Source organism: Oncorhynchus tshawytscha, linkage group LG30 (genome assembly GCF_018296145.1).
Source record: "Oncorhynchus tshawytscha isolate Ot180627B linkage group LG30, Otsh_v2.0, whole genome shotgun sequence".
NCBI lineage: Eukaryota > Metazoa > Chordata > Actinopteri > Salmoniformes > Salmonidae > Oncorhynchus > Oncorhynchus tshawytscha.
This window is the reverse complement of record NC_056458.1, coordinates 2,165,913-2,178,549: the sequence shown is the minus strand read 5'-3', so window position 1 is coordinate 2,178,549 and position 12,637 is coordinate 2,165,913.

The following is a 12,637-nucleotide window of genomic DNA, read 5'->3' as shown; positions in this document are numbered from 1 at the left end:
CCCATAGTAATTCGTTATGGATCCATCCAGATGTGATTAGAAAACAGTGCATTTGGTGGGCTATGTAAAAGAGATCGGAGAAGTTGTTTGCAGAGTTTACAAACAGGAGGTGGAGTTCCAGAGCTCACAGGTGTGCCTGGCATGGGTTGCGACTCCATCTCGTTCCTCGCCCTCTTCAACGTGTCACCGCCTGACTCTCCGCCAATAACGCCTGGCTCTGGACCAATGCATCAGCTGTTGCTTGTATCTCTGCCCTCAGAGAATGTTTCTCTTTCTGCTGGTCTGCCTTCAATGACTCGATCTCAGTCTTCAAAGTTTGAAATTGATCCATGTGCACCTTCATCAGATGAGCCACAACTTGTCGGCTAAAGCGATTTAATTCATCAATAATGCATTTTAACGTTTTTAATATTGAAGAGCAAAATAATCCTAACATTTCTAAATAAAAATCTGATTGATTTATCGAGACCGGTCCACATGCTCTGTCAATCAGGGATATTTATTCCCATGGTAATTCGTTATGGAGCCATCCAGATGTGGTTAGAAAACAGCGCATTTGGTGGGCTATGCAAAAGGGATGGGAGAAGTGACATGCCTCACAAACATCCATGAATACATTTAAAGTCCCTAAACAAGTCCCTTTACACTTGTGTGTGTATACGGTAGTTGTTGTGAAATTGTTAGATTACTTGTTAGATATTACTGCATGGTCGGAACTAGAAGCACAAGCATTTCGCTACACTCGCAATAACATCTGCTAACCACATGTATGTGACAAATAAAATTTGATTTGACTCGGCAAGAGTCTATTGTCCTGCTGATAGTTGAAATAAACATCTGCATTTTGAGAATATTTTTGTCATTATTTGATTAACGAAAGCATGAAGATGTTGATGAACAAATACTGTACAGTACTACAGTGCCTTGCGAAAGTATTCGGCCCCCTTGAACTTTGCGACCTTTTGCCACATTTCAGGCTTCAAACATAAAGATATAAAACTGTATTTTTTTGTGAAGCATCAACAACAAGTGGGACACAATCATGAAGTGGAACGACATTTATTGGATATTTCAAACTTTTTTAACAAATCAAAAACTGAAAAATTGGGCGTGCAAAATTATTCAGCCCCCTTAAGTTAATACTTTTTAGCGCCACCTTTTGCTGCGATTACAGCTGTAAGTCGCTTGGGGTATGTCTGTATCAGTTTTGCACATCGAGAGACTGACATTTTTTCCCATTCCTCCTTGCAAAACAGCTCGAGCTCAGTGAGGTTGGATGGAGAGCATTTGTGAACAGCAGTTTTCAGTTCTTTCCACAGATTCTCGATTGGATTCAGGTCTGGACTTTGACTTGGCCATTCTAACACCTGGATATGTTTATTTTTGAACCATTCCATTGTAGATTTTGCTTTATGTTTTGGATCATTGTCTTGTTGGAAGACAAATCTCCGTCCCAGTCTCAGGTCTTTTGCAGACTCCATCAGGTTTTCTTCCAGAATGGTCCTGTATTTGGCTCCATCCATCTTCCCATCAATTTTAACCATCTTCCCTGTCCCTGCTGAAGAAAAGCAGGCCCAAACCATGATGCTGCCACCACCATGTTTGACAGTGGGGATGGTGTGTTCAGGGTGATGAGCTGTGTTGCTTTTACGCCAAACATAACGTTTTGTATTGTTGCCAAAAAGTTCAATTTTGGTTTCATCTGACCAGAGCACCTTCTTCCACATGTTTGGTGTGTCTCCCAGGTGGCTTGTGGCAAACTTTAAACTACACTTTTTATGGATATCTTTAAGAAATGGCTTTCTTCTTGCCACTCTTCCATAAAGGCCAGATTTGTGCAATATACGACTGATTGTTGTCCTATGGACAGAGTCTCTCCCACCTCAGCTGTAGATCTCTGCAGTTCATCCAGAGTGATCATGGGCCTCTTAGCTGCATCTCTGATCAGTCTTCTCCTTGTATGAGCTGAAAGTTTAGAGGGACGGCCAGGTCTTGGTAGATTTGCAGTGGTCTGATACTCCTTCCATTTCAATATTATCACTTGCACAGTGCTCCTTGGGATGTTTAAAGCTTGGGAAATCTTTTTGTATCCAAATCCGGCTTTAAACTTCTTCACAACAGTATCTCGGACTTGCCTGGTGTGTTCCTTGTTCTTCATGATGCTCTCTGCGCTTTTAACGGACCTCTGAGACTATCACAGTGCAGGTGCATTTATACGGAGACTTGATTACACACAGGTGGATTGTATTTATCATCATTAGTCATTTAGGTCAACATTGGATCATTCAGAGATCCTCACTGAACTTCTGGAGAGTTTGCTGCACTGAAAGTAAAGGGGCTGAATAATTTTGCACGCCCAATTTTTCAGTTTTTGATTTGTTAAAAAAGTTTGAAATATCCAATAAATGTCGTTCCACTTCATGATTGTGTCCCACTTGTTGTTGATTCTTCACAAAAAATTACAGTTTTATATCTTTATGTTTGAAGCCTGAAATGTGGCAAAAGGTCGCAAAGTTCAAAGGGGCCGAATACTTTCGCAAGGCACTGTATATATGCTTCATCCGACATTTTGTGGTTGCATGAGATTTGGAGTTAGAAATGTAAAACTTTAGAGTACTTAAGACATTGAAAGTTGGGGGGATTCTTTTTTACACCTAGCCAAGCTATTAGACTATCCTTTTGTAAAGGTATGTAGAGTCTATTGTCCTGCAAATAGCTCATCATGGAAACATTGTTTTCAGAATTCACAGCCTGCTACGCTTGTGAAAACAAAATGCCTCCAGCTGTCCACCACTAGTGTAAATAAAAACAGCATCTACACTGGTACAAATATATTATTGAATTCGCTTCATTTAATACTAACACGTGGTTACCATGGTGAATAATCCAATAATAATTGGTATGACGCTGCTTCTAAATTAAAATACTTGCAGATCAATAAAAAGTTCCTGTTGATGTAATTCAATTTAGAGGATTGGAAGATTCAAAATTAATATCTAAGAGTCATTTTTCATTAGGGCAAATCTGGTCTGTGATATTGAGTTAGAAATGTAAAACCTTACAGAGAATATCTAAGGGATGTTATATAATTAAAATGCAGGCTTTATAGTAATAATAATAATCTTCGGGTAACAGATCGGCCCTCAGAACTCATTAAGAGTTTCTATCTTCAATATAATAATTAATTCAGAAGGCTAAACCCATAGCTTTTAGGCCTGCAGTCAGTTATAATAATCCATGCATTCTGGGAATGTTAAGAAGTCCAAAAGTTGTGGGTGGAGTTAGAATTGTGGCTGTCAGAAGTATTAAAATCAACCAATGTCAGCCTTTAAATGCTTTATTATCCAAACGTTGAAAGTGCATGTGGGAGACGGAGAGAAAGAAAATTGTGTAGTTAAGGACACGAGGCAGAGAATGATGCGGGCGCTGGATATAAAATAAATTAGTACATAAAAAAAGATAAAATAAAACTTGCAACACACATCCTATTATTCATTATGAATAGGATTTATTTTGTTTACATTCTTCATTGTAACCACGATGTCACAAATAATTGAACACCAACATGAGCAGATTAATTTGGTCAGGTCAAAACAGTTCTTTATTAAAAGACTATCAGAAATAATGTGTACTATATATCCTACCAACGGGACTTTAAAAACTGTAATATCTTATGTTTCACGGAGTCGTGGCTGAACGATGACATGAATAACATACAGCTGACAGGTTTTAAGCTTTTTTGGCAGGATAGAACAGGGGCCTCTGGTAAGACAGGGGGTGGCGGTCTATGTATATTTGTAAACAATAGCTGGTGCACGAAATCTAAGGAAGTCTCAAGGTTTTGCTCGCCTGAGGTAGTGTATCTCATGATAAGCTTAAGACCACACTATTTACCAAGAGTTTTCATCTGTATTTTTCGCAGCTGTCCACCTACCACCACAAACCGATGCTGGCACTAAGACCACACTCAATGAGCTTTATACATCCATAAGCAAACAGGCTCCGAAACACCGGCTCCGACGCTCGTTGGATGTGGCAGGGCTTGCAAACTATTACAGACAACAAAGGGAAGCACAGCACAGCCTACCAGACAAGCTAAATTACTTCTATGCTCGCTTTTGAGGCAAGTAACACTGAAGCATGTATGAGAGCATCAGCTGTTCTGGATGACTGTGTGATCACGCTCTCCGTAGCGTGTCTGATTAAGACCTTCAAACAGGTCAACATTCACAAGGCCAGACGGATTACCAGGACGTGTATGGTGAGCATGCGCTGACCAACTGGCAAGTGTCTTCACTGACATTTTCAACCTGTCCCTGCCTGAGTCTGTAATACCAACATGTTTCAAACAGACCACCATTGGCCCTGTGCCCAAGAACACTAAGGTAGCCTGCCTAAATTACTACAGGCCCGTAGCACTCACATCTGTTGTCATGAAGTGCTTTGAAAGGCTGGTCATGGCTCACATCACCACCATTATTCCAGAAACCCTAGACCCACTGTCTGCAGCAGGATGGCCCTTCGTGGATGGACTTTGAGGGGTGTGGTGCTCCTCCAGCAGCTCTCTCATGAGGTTCTCTCTGTACTTTTGGTAGGTAATCACCTCACTTATGGGGGAGAGGGGGTGGAAAGGATAAGTTAGTGGGCAGGTGGGTGAGATATTGTCAATATAATTGTATAATGGAACTGTATGTTATTTGTATGTGAATTGTATATCCAATTACAAAAAATACCTTGTTCAGTAATCATCTCACCTGTTAGCTGACTGTAAATTATGTGGCCATTGAAGACAGCAGTGTCGATCAGATGGAAAAATATATTCTTATACCACCTGGCATTTTCCCAATGGCATTCCACAAAGCTGTTTATCATGTCTGACATGGTTGCTGTATGGACAGTGGAAAGGACATGGACTCGTTTGTCATGCCACTTTACTGCCAGCTGTCGACCTTCGTCCTTGAACTGGAAGATGCTGGAAGAGTGTGGGTCTGCTGTACCAATTGTCGTACGAGGCTTAGCTATCATGCTACAGTTGTCAACAACTGAGGTCCCTGACGCATCCACTAGATAGGCCTAAAATGGCTCTAGCTACTCCATCTAGCCACAACGGTAGCAACATAAACTAACCATCTTTTGCGTCAAATCATCAGTAGAATAACAGCAACACGCACCACTTGTATCAATAAATTACTATCAAAATGGTTTGTGTGGTAATCATTACTTTATTTACTGTTTTTTATTCACATTTTCAAGTAGTGGTGATAAATCATGCATTCCGATTATTGCCTAGATTGTAATGGACACGTGTAAAATACTTAAAGGTTGTATTGATTACACTAAGATATTTGCCGGATATGTGTGGAGCCATGTTGGTTGACATAATTCAATGCATTCTGGGTATCACCAGAGAGGAAGAGGCAAAGCAGAAGGTTTTACTATCCATCTCCAAAACTGTCCAAAATAAGCCCAATGTGTTTCTATTGGCTTATTTTGTACCTAAGGTTTAAGGTTATTGCCTGCCTTCCCGCCTTTGGGACAACGTTAGGGCAGAGACATGAGCACCTCGTCGTTATACAGTGCATTCGGAAAGTATTCAGACCTTAACTTTTTCCACATTTTCTTATGTTCCAGCCTTATTCTAAAATGAGTTAAATTGTTTTTTCCCTCATCAATCTACACACATTACCACATAATCACAAAACAAAAACAGGTTTTTTGATATTTTTGCAAATGTATAAAAAAAATCTAAACTGAAATATTACATTTACATAAGTATTCAGACCCTTTACTCAGTACTTTGTTGAAGCAATGATTACAGCCATGAGTCTTCTTCGGTATGACGCTACAAGCTTGGCACACCTGTATTTGGGGAGTTTCTCCCATTCTTCTTTGCAGATCCTCTCGAGCTCTGTCGGGTTGGATGGGGAGCGTCGTTAGACATCTATTTTCAGGGCTCTCCAGAGATGGTCGATTGGGTTCAAGTCCAGGCTCTGGCTGGGCCACACAAGGAAATTCAGGAACTTGTCCTGAAGCCACTCCTGCACTGTCTTGGCTGTGTGCTTAGGGTTGATGTCCTGATGGAAGGTTAACATTTGCCCCAATCTGAGGTCCTGAGCGCTCTGGAGCAGATTTTCATCAAGGATCTCTCCGTACTTTGCTCGAAAAACCTGTTTTCACATTGTCATTATGGGGTATTGTGTGTAGATTGATAAGGGGGAAAAAATGATGTTATCAATTTTAGAATAAGGTTTTAAGTTAACAAAATGAGGAGAAAGTCAAGGTGTCAGAATACTTTCAAAATGCATTGTATATAAACTCAGCAAAAAAAGAAACATCCCTTCTGGAACGGAATTGGAACGGAAATGGCGCCACACCAAACTGGAAGTCTTCCGACTAGCTTGGAAAGACAGTACCGTGCAGTACCGAAGAGCCCTTACTGCTGCTCGATCATCATATTTTTCAAACTTAATTGAGGAAAATAAGAACAATCCAAAATTCCTTTTTGATACTGTCGCAAAGCTAACTAAAAAGCAGCATTCCCCAAGAGAGGATGACTTTCACTTTAGCAGTGATAAATTCATGAACTTCTTTGAGGAAAAGATTATGATTATTAGAAAGCAAATTACGGACTCCTCTTTAAATCTGCGTATTCCTTCAAAGCTCAGTTGTCCTGAGTCTGCACAACTCTCCCAGGACCTAGGATCAAGAGAGACGCTCAAGTGTTTTAGTACTGTATCTCTTGACACAATGATGAAAATAATCATGGCCTCTAAACCTTCAAGCTGCATACTGGACCCTATTCCAACTAAACTACTGAAAGAGCTGCTTCCTGTGCTTGGCCCTCCTATGTTGAACATAATAAACGGCTCTCTATCCACCGGATGTGTACCAAACTCACTAAAAGTGGCAGTAATAAAGGCTCTCTTGAAAAAGCCGAACCTTGACCCAGAAAATATAAAAAACTATCGGCCTATATCGAATCTTCCATTCCTCTCAAAAATTTTAGAAAAGGCTGTTGCGCAGCAACTTACTGCCTTCCTGAAGACAAACAATGTATACGAAATGCTTCAGTCTGGTTATAGACCCCATCATAGCACTGAGACGGCACTTGTGAAGGTGGTAAATGACATTTTAATGGCATCGGACCGAGGCTCTACATCTGTCCTCGTGCTCCTAGACCTTAGTGCTGCTTTTGATACCATCGATCACCACATTCTTTTGGAGAGATTGAAAACCCAAATTGGTCTACACGGACAAGTTCTGGCCTGGTTTAGATCTTATCTGTCGGAAAGATATCAGTTTGTCTCTGTGAATGGTTTGTCCTCTGACAAATCAACTGTAAATTTCGGTGTTCCTCAAGGTTCCGTTTTAGGACCACTATTGTTTTCACTATATATTTTACCTCTTGGGGATGTTATTCGAAAACATAATGTTAACTTACACTGCTATGCGGATGACACACAGCTGTACATTTCAATGAAACATGGTGAAGCCCCAAAATTGCCCTTGCTAGAAGCATGTGTTTCAGACATAAGGAAGTGTATGGCTGCAAACGTTCTACTTTTAAACTCAGACAAAACAGAGATGCTTGTTCTAGGTCCCAAGAAACAAAGAGATCTTCTGTTGAATCTGACAATTAATCTTAATGGTTGTACAGTCGTCTCAAATAAAACTGTGAAGGACCTCGGCGTTACTCTGGACCCTGATCTCTCTTTTGAAGAACATATCAAGACCATTTCAAGGACAGCTTTTTTCCATCTACGTAACATTGCAAAAATCAGAAACTTTCTGTCCAAAAATGATGCAGAAAAATTAATCCATGCTTTTGTCACTTCTAGGTTAGACTACTGCAATGCTCTACTTTCCGGCTACCCGGATAAAGCACTAAATAAACTTCAGTTGGTGCTAAATACGGCTGCTAGAATCCTGACTAGAACCAAAAATTTGATCATATTACTCCAGTGCTAGCCTCTCTACACTGGCTTCCTGTCAAAGCAAGGGCTGATTTCAAGGTTGTACTGCTAACCTACAAAGCATTACATGGGCTTGCTCCTACCTATCTCTCTGATTTGGTCCTGCCGTACATACCTACACGTACGCTACGGTCACAAGACGCAGGCCTCCTAATTGTCCCTAGAATTTCTAAGCAAACAGCTGGAGGCAGGGCTTTCTCCTATAGAGCTCAATTTTTATGGAACGGTCTGCCTACCCATGTCAGAGACGCAAACTCGGTCTCAACCTTTAAGTCCTTACTGAAGACTTATCTCTTCAGTGGGTCATATGATTGAGTGTAGTCTGGCCCAGGAGTGGGAAGGTGAACGGAAAGGCTCTGGAGCAACGAACCGCCCTTGCTGTCTCTGCCTGGCCGGTTCCCCTCTTCCCACTGGGATTCTCTGCCTCTAACCCTATTACAGGGGCTGAGTCACTGGCTTACTGGGGCTCTCTCATGCCGTCCCTGGAAGGGGTGCGTCACCTGAGTGGGTTGATTCACTGATGTGGTCATCCTGTCTGGGTTGGCGCCCCCCCTTGTGTTGTACCATGGCGGAGATCTTTGTGGACTATACTCAGCCTTGTCTCAGGATGGTAAATTGGTGGTTGAAGATATCCCTCTAGTGGTGTGGGGGCTGTGCTTTGGCAAAGTGGGTGGGGTTATATCCTTCCTGTTTGGCCCTGTCTGGGGGTGTCCTCGGATGGGGCCACAGTGTCTCCTGACCCCTCCTGTCTCACCCTCCAGTATTTATGCTGCAGTAGTTAATGTGTCGGGGGGCTAGGGTCAGTTTGTTATATCTGGAGTACCTCTCCTGTCCTATTCGGTGTCCTGTGTGAATCTAAGTGTGCGTTCTCTAATTCTCTCTTTCTCTCTCTCTCTCGGAGGACCTGAGCCCTAGGACCATGCCCCAGGACTACCTGACATGATGACTCCTTGCTGTCCCCAGTCCACCTGGCCGTGCTGCTGCTCCAGTTTCAACTGTTCTGCCTTATTATTATTCGACCATGCTGGTCATTTATGAACATTTGAACATCTTGGCCATGTTCTGTTATAATCTCCACCCGGCACAGCCAGAAGAGGACTGGCCACCCCACATATGCTCTCTCTAATTCTCTCTTTCTTTCTCTCTCTCGGAGGACCTGAGCCCTAGGACCATGCCCCAGGACTACCTGACATGATGACTCCTTGCTGTCCCCAGTCCACCTGACCGTGCTGCTGCTCCAGTTTCAACTGTTCTGCCTTATTATTATACGACCATGCTGGTCATTTATGAACATTTGAACATCTTGGCCATGTTCTGTTATAATCTCCACCCGGCACAGCCAGAAGAGGACTGGCAACCCCACATAGCCTGGTTCCTCTCTAGGTTTCTTCCTAGGTTTTGGCCTTTCTAGGGAGTTTTTCCTAGCCACTGTGCTTCTACACCTGCATTGCTTGCTGTTTGGGGTTTTAGGCTGGGTTTCTGTACAGCACTTTGAGATATCAGCTGATGTATGAAGGGCTATATAAATAAATTTGATTTAAAAAAAAAAAAAAATTCAGGAACCTGTCTTTCAAAGATAATTCGTAAAATTCGTAAAAATCCAAACAACTTCACAGATTTTCATTCTAAAAGGGTTTAAACACTGTTTCCCATGCTTGTTCAATGAACCATAAACAATTAATGAACATGCACCTGTGGAACGGTCGTTAAGACACTAACAGCTTACAGATGGTATACAATTAGTCATAGTTATGAAATCCTAGGACACTAAAAAGAGGCCTTTCTACTGACTCTGAAAAACACCAAAAGAAAGAGCCCAGGGTCCCTGCTCATCTGCGTGAATGTGCCTTAGGCATGCTGCAAGGAAGCATGAGGACTGCAGATGTGGCCAGGGCAATAAATTGCAATGTCCTAAGACAGGGAGACATGACGGACAAGCTGATCGTCCTCGCAGTGGAAGACCACGTGTAACAACACCTGCATAGGATCGGCACATCAGAACATCACACCTGCGGGATAGGTACAGGATGGCAACAACAACTGCCTGAGTTACACCAAGAACACACCATCCCTCCATCAGTGCTCAGACTGTCCGCAATAGGCTGAGAGAGGCTGGACTGAGGGCTTGTAGGCCTGTTGTAAGGCAGGTCCTCACCAGACATCACCGGCAACAACGTCGCCTATGGGTACAAACCCACCGACACTGGACCAGACAGGACTGGCAAAAAGTGCTCTTCACTGACGAGTCGCGGTTTTGTCTCACCAGGGGTGATGGTCGGATTCGCTTTTATCGTTGAAGGAATGAACATTACACCGAGACCTGTACTCTGGAGCGGGATCGAATTGGAGGTGGAGGGTCCGTCATGGTCTGGGGCGGTGTGTCACAGCATCATCTGAGCTTGTCAATGCAAGCAAATCTCAACACTGTGCGTTACAGGGAAGACATCCTCTTCCCTCATGTGGTACCCTTCCTGCAGGCTAATCCTGACATGACCCTCCAGCATGACAATGCCACCAGCCATACTGCTCGTTCTGTGCGTGATTTCCTGCAAGACAGGAATGTCAGTGTTCTGCTATAGCCAGCGAAGAGCCTGGATCTCAATCCCATTGAGCATGTCTGGGACCTGTTGGATTGGAGGGTGAGGGCTAGGGCCATTCCCCCCAGAATTGTCCGGGAACTTACAGGTGCCTTGGTGGAAGAGTGAGGTAGCATCTCACAGCAAGAACTGGCACATCTGGTGCAGTCCATGAGGAGGAGATGTACTGCAGTACTTAATGCAGCTGGTGGCCACACCAGATAGTGACTGTTACTTTTGATTTTGACCACCCTTTGTTCAGGGACACATTATTCAATTTCTGTTAGTCACATGCCTATGGAACTTGCTCAGTTTATGTCTCATTTGTGGAATCGTGTTATGTTCATACAAATATTTACGCATGTTAAGTTTGCTGTAAATAAAACGCAGGACATTTATTTTTTGCTGAGTTTAAATCTCTGGTGTCACGTAAACGACTGTCAGACCAAAGATGTCGAGTAAACTTCCAGAAGTGAATGATGTAGACTTCACACCCCCTTCGCCTCAACATGCATACTGCAAACAGACCCATCTCATCTTGTCACCTATTCTTTTCTTTGGTTGACGCAGAAACACAAACATGGCGGCATGCACAAGCTCTACCCACCGTCGGATTAATTTCGACCTGTTTTACTCAATTATTTTGATCACTGGTGAGCTCATCCATCATATAACTTGATAATTTGTAAATAGTCATTGCTATTAGCTAATACATACTAGGACTTCTGTCAGCCAAGAGTTACCTAAATATTACAGCAGCTTTCCTCAGAATAATGTAGCCTACATTTTCCGATTTGGATGAGAACTGCTACGTCTGAACATCTGCATCCAAAAATAAACAACTCACATTGAGGACATAAAGTTGTAAAGACTTGTTACTGCAAAATGTTTGTGAAAAAACTGTGTGGTCAGCTCAAATGCTGACTGATGTGTCAATTGTAACGAGACGTTTCTAATGTTCTAATCACAGCGGTTGAGCGTACGCTGCATGGATCATGGTAGAATCATCACACCCGTGTGTTTGTACATGTCATTAAGCTACTGTAGCAGTCAGTGTTTGTGTTAGTGTGTGTGTGTGTAATCATTATTTTTGGACCGATGTAATGTATGAATTAAATTAAAGAAATGCACTAGAAAATGAATATAGTTGCTTGAAACAACATTTCATTAACAGTCTCAGGAGGCTGAAGAAATTTGGCTTGTCAACTAAAACCCTCAAGCTTTTACAGATGCACAATTGAGAGCTTACTGTCGGGCTGTATCACCGCCTGGTACGGCAAACGGTAGCAAAGAGGTAATAACAAATTGTTAGCGATTATATTAATGCAGCAAACATACATACTGTGGCTACGTAATGCATTTTATAAAGGACAGCTACTGTGAGTTGCCATGTATAACACCGCACTGCGTGCATACCATTCTAGCACTGCTGAGATGAGAAGGTCTCTACTTGGATCCAGGAAATGGGCTATCAGGAAGAACTTCAATTCCTGGTAGCTGAACCGGTTTACTCTCAAGCATCGCATTATAGATTGTGACATAAAACTAACACAGTAATGCTAACGTCATGGTTTAGCGGTAATGTGCCAGACATCAAGGCATATGCTATTAGTGCCACCCAAAGACTGGGTTCGCCACCCTGTCTCCCTGTCACTCGTTTTCCTCCTGTCTTGGTAATTGTAAAATATCCCAATAAAAATAATCTTAAAAATGTAAGAAAACATGCACAGCCACATATCATACTGTAGTTTGTTGTTATAGTGGTTGCATGTAAAATGAACATAAACCATCAACACATTTCACTGCCTTCAGAAAGTATTCACACCCCTTGACTTGTTCCACATTTTGTTATTACAGCCTGAATTTAAAATTGATTAAATTGATATTGTGTGTCACTGATCTACACACAATACCCCATAATGTCAAAGTGGAATATTTTTAGAAATGAATTGATAAAAAATGAAAAGTTGTCTTGAGTCAATACGTATTCAACCCTTTTGTTATGGCAAGCCTTAATATAATCAGGATTTCACCATGAGGGCAATGATGATTTTAAAACAGTGACAGAGTTGAATGGCTGTGATAGGA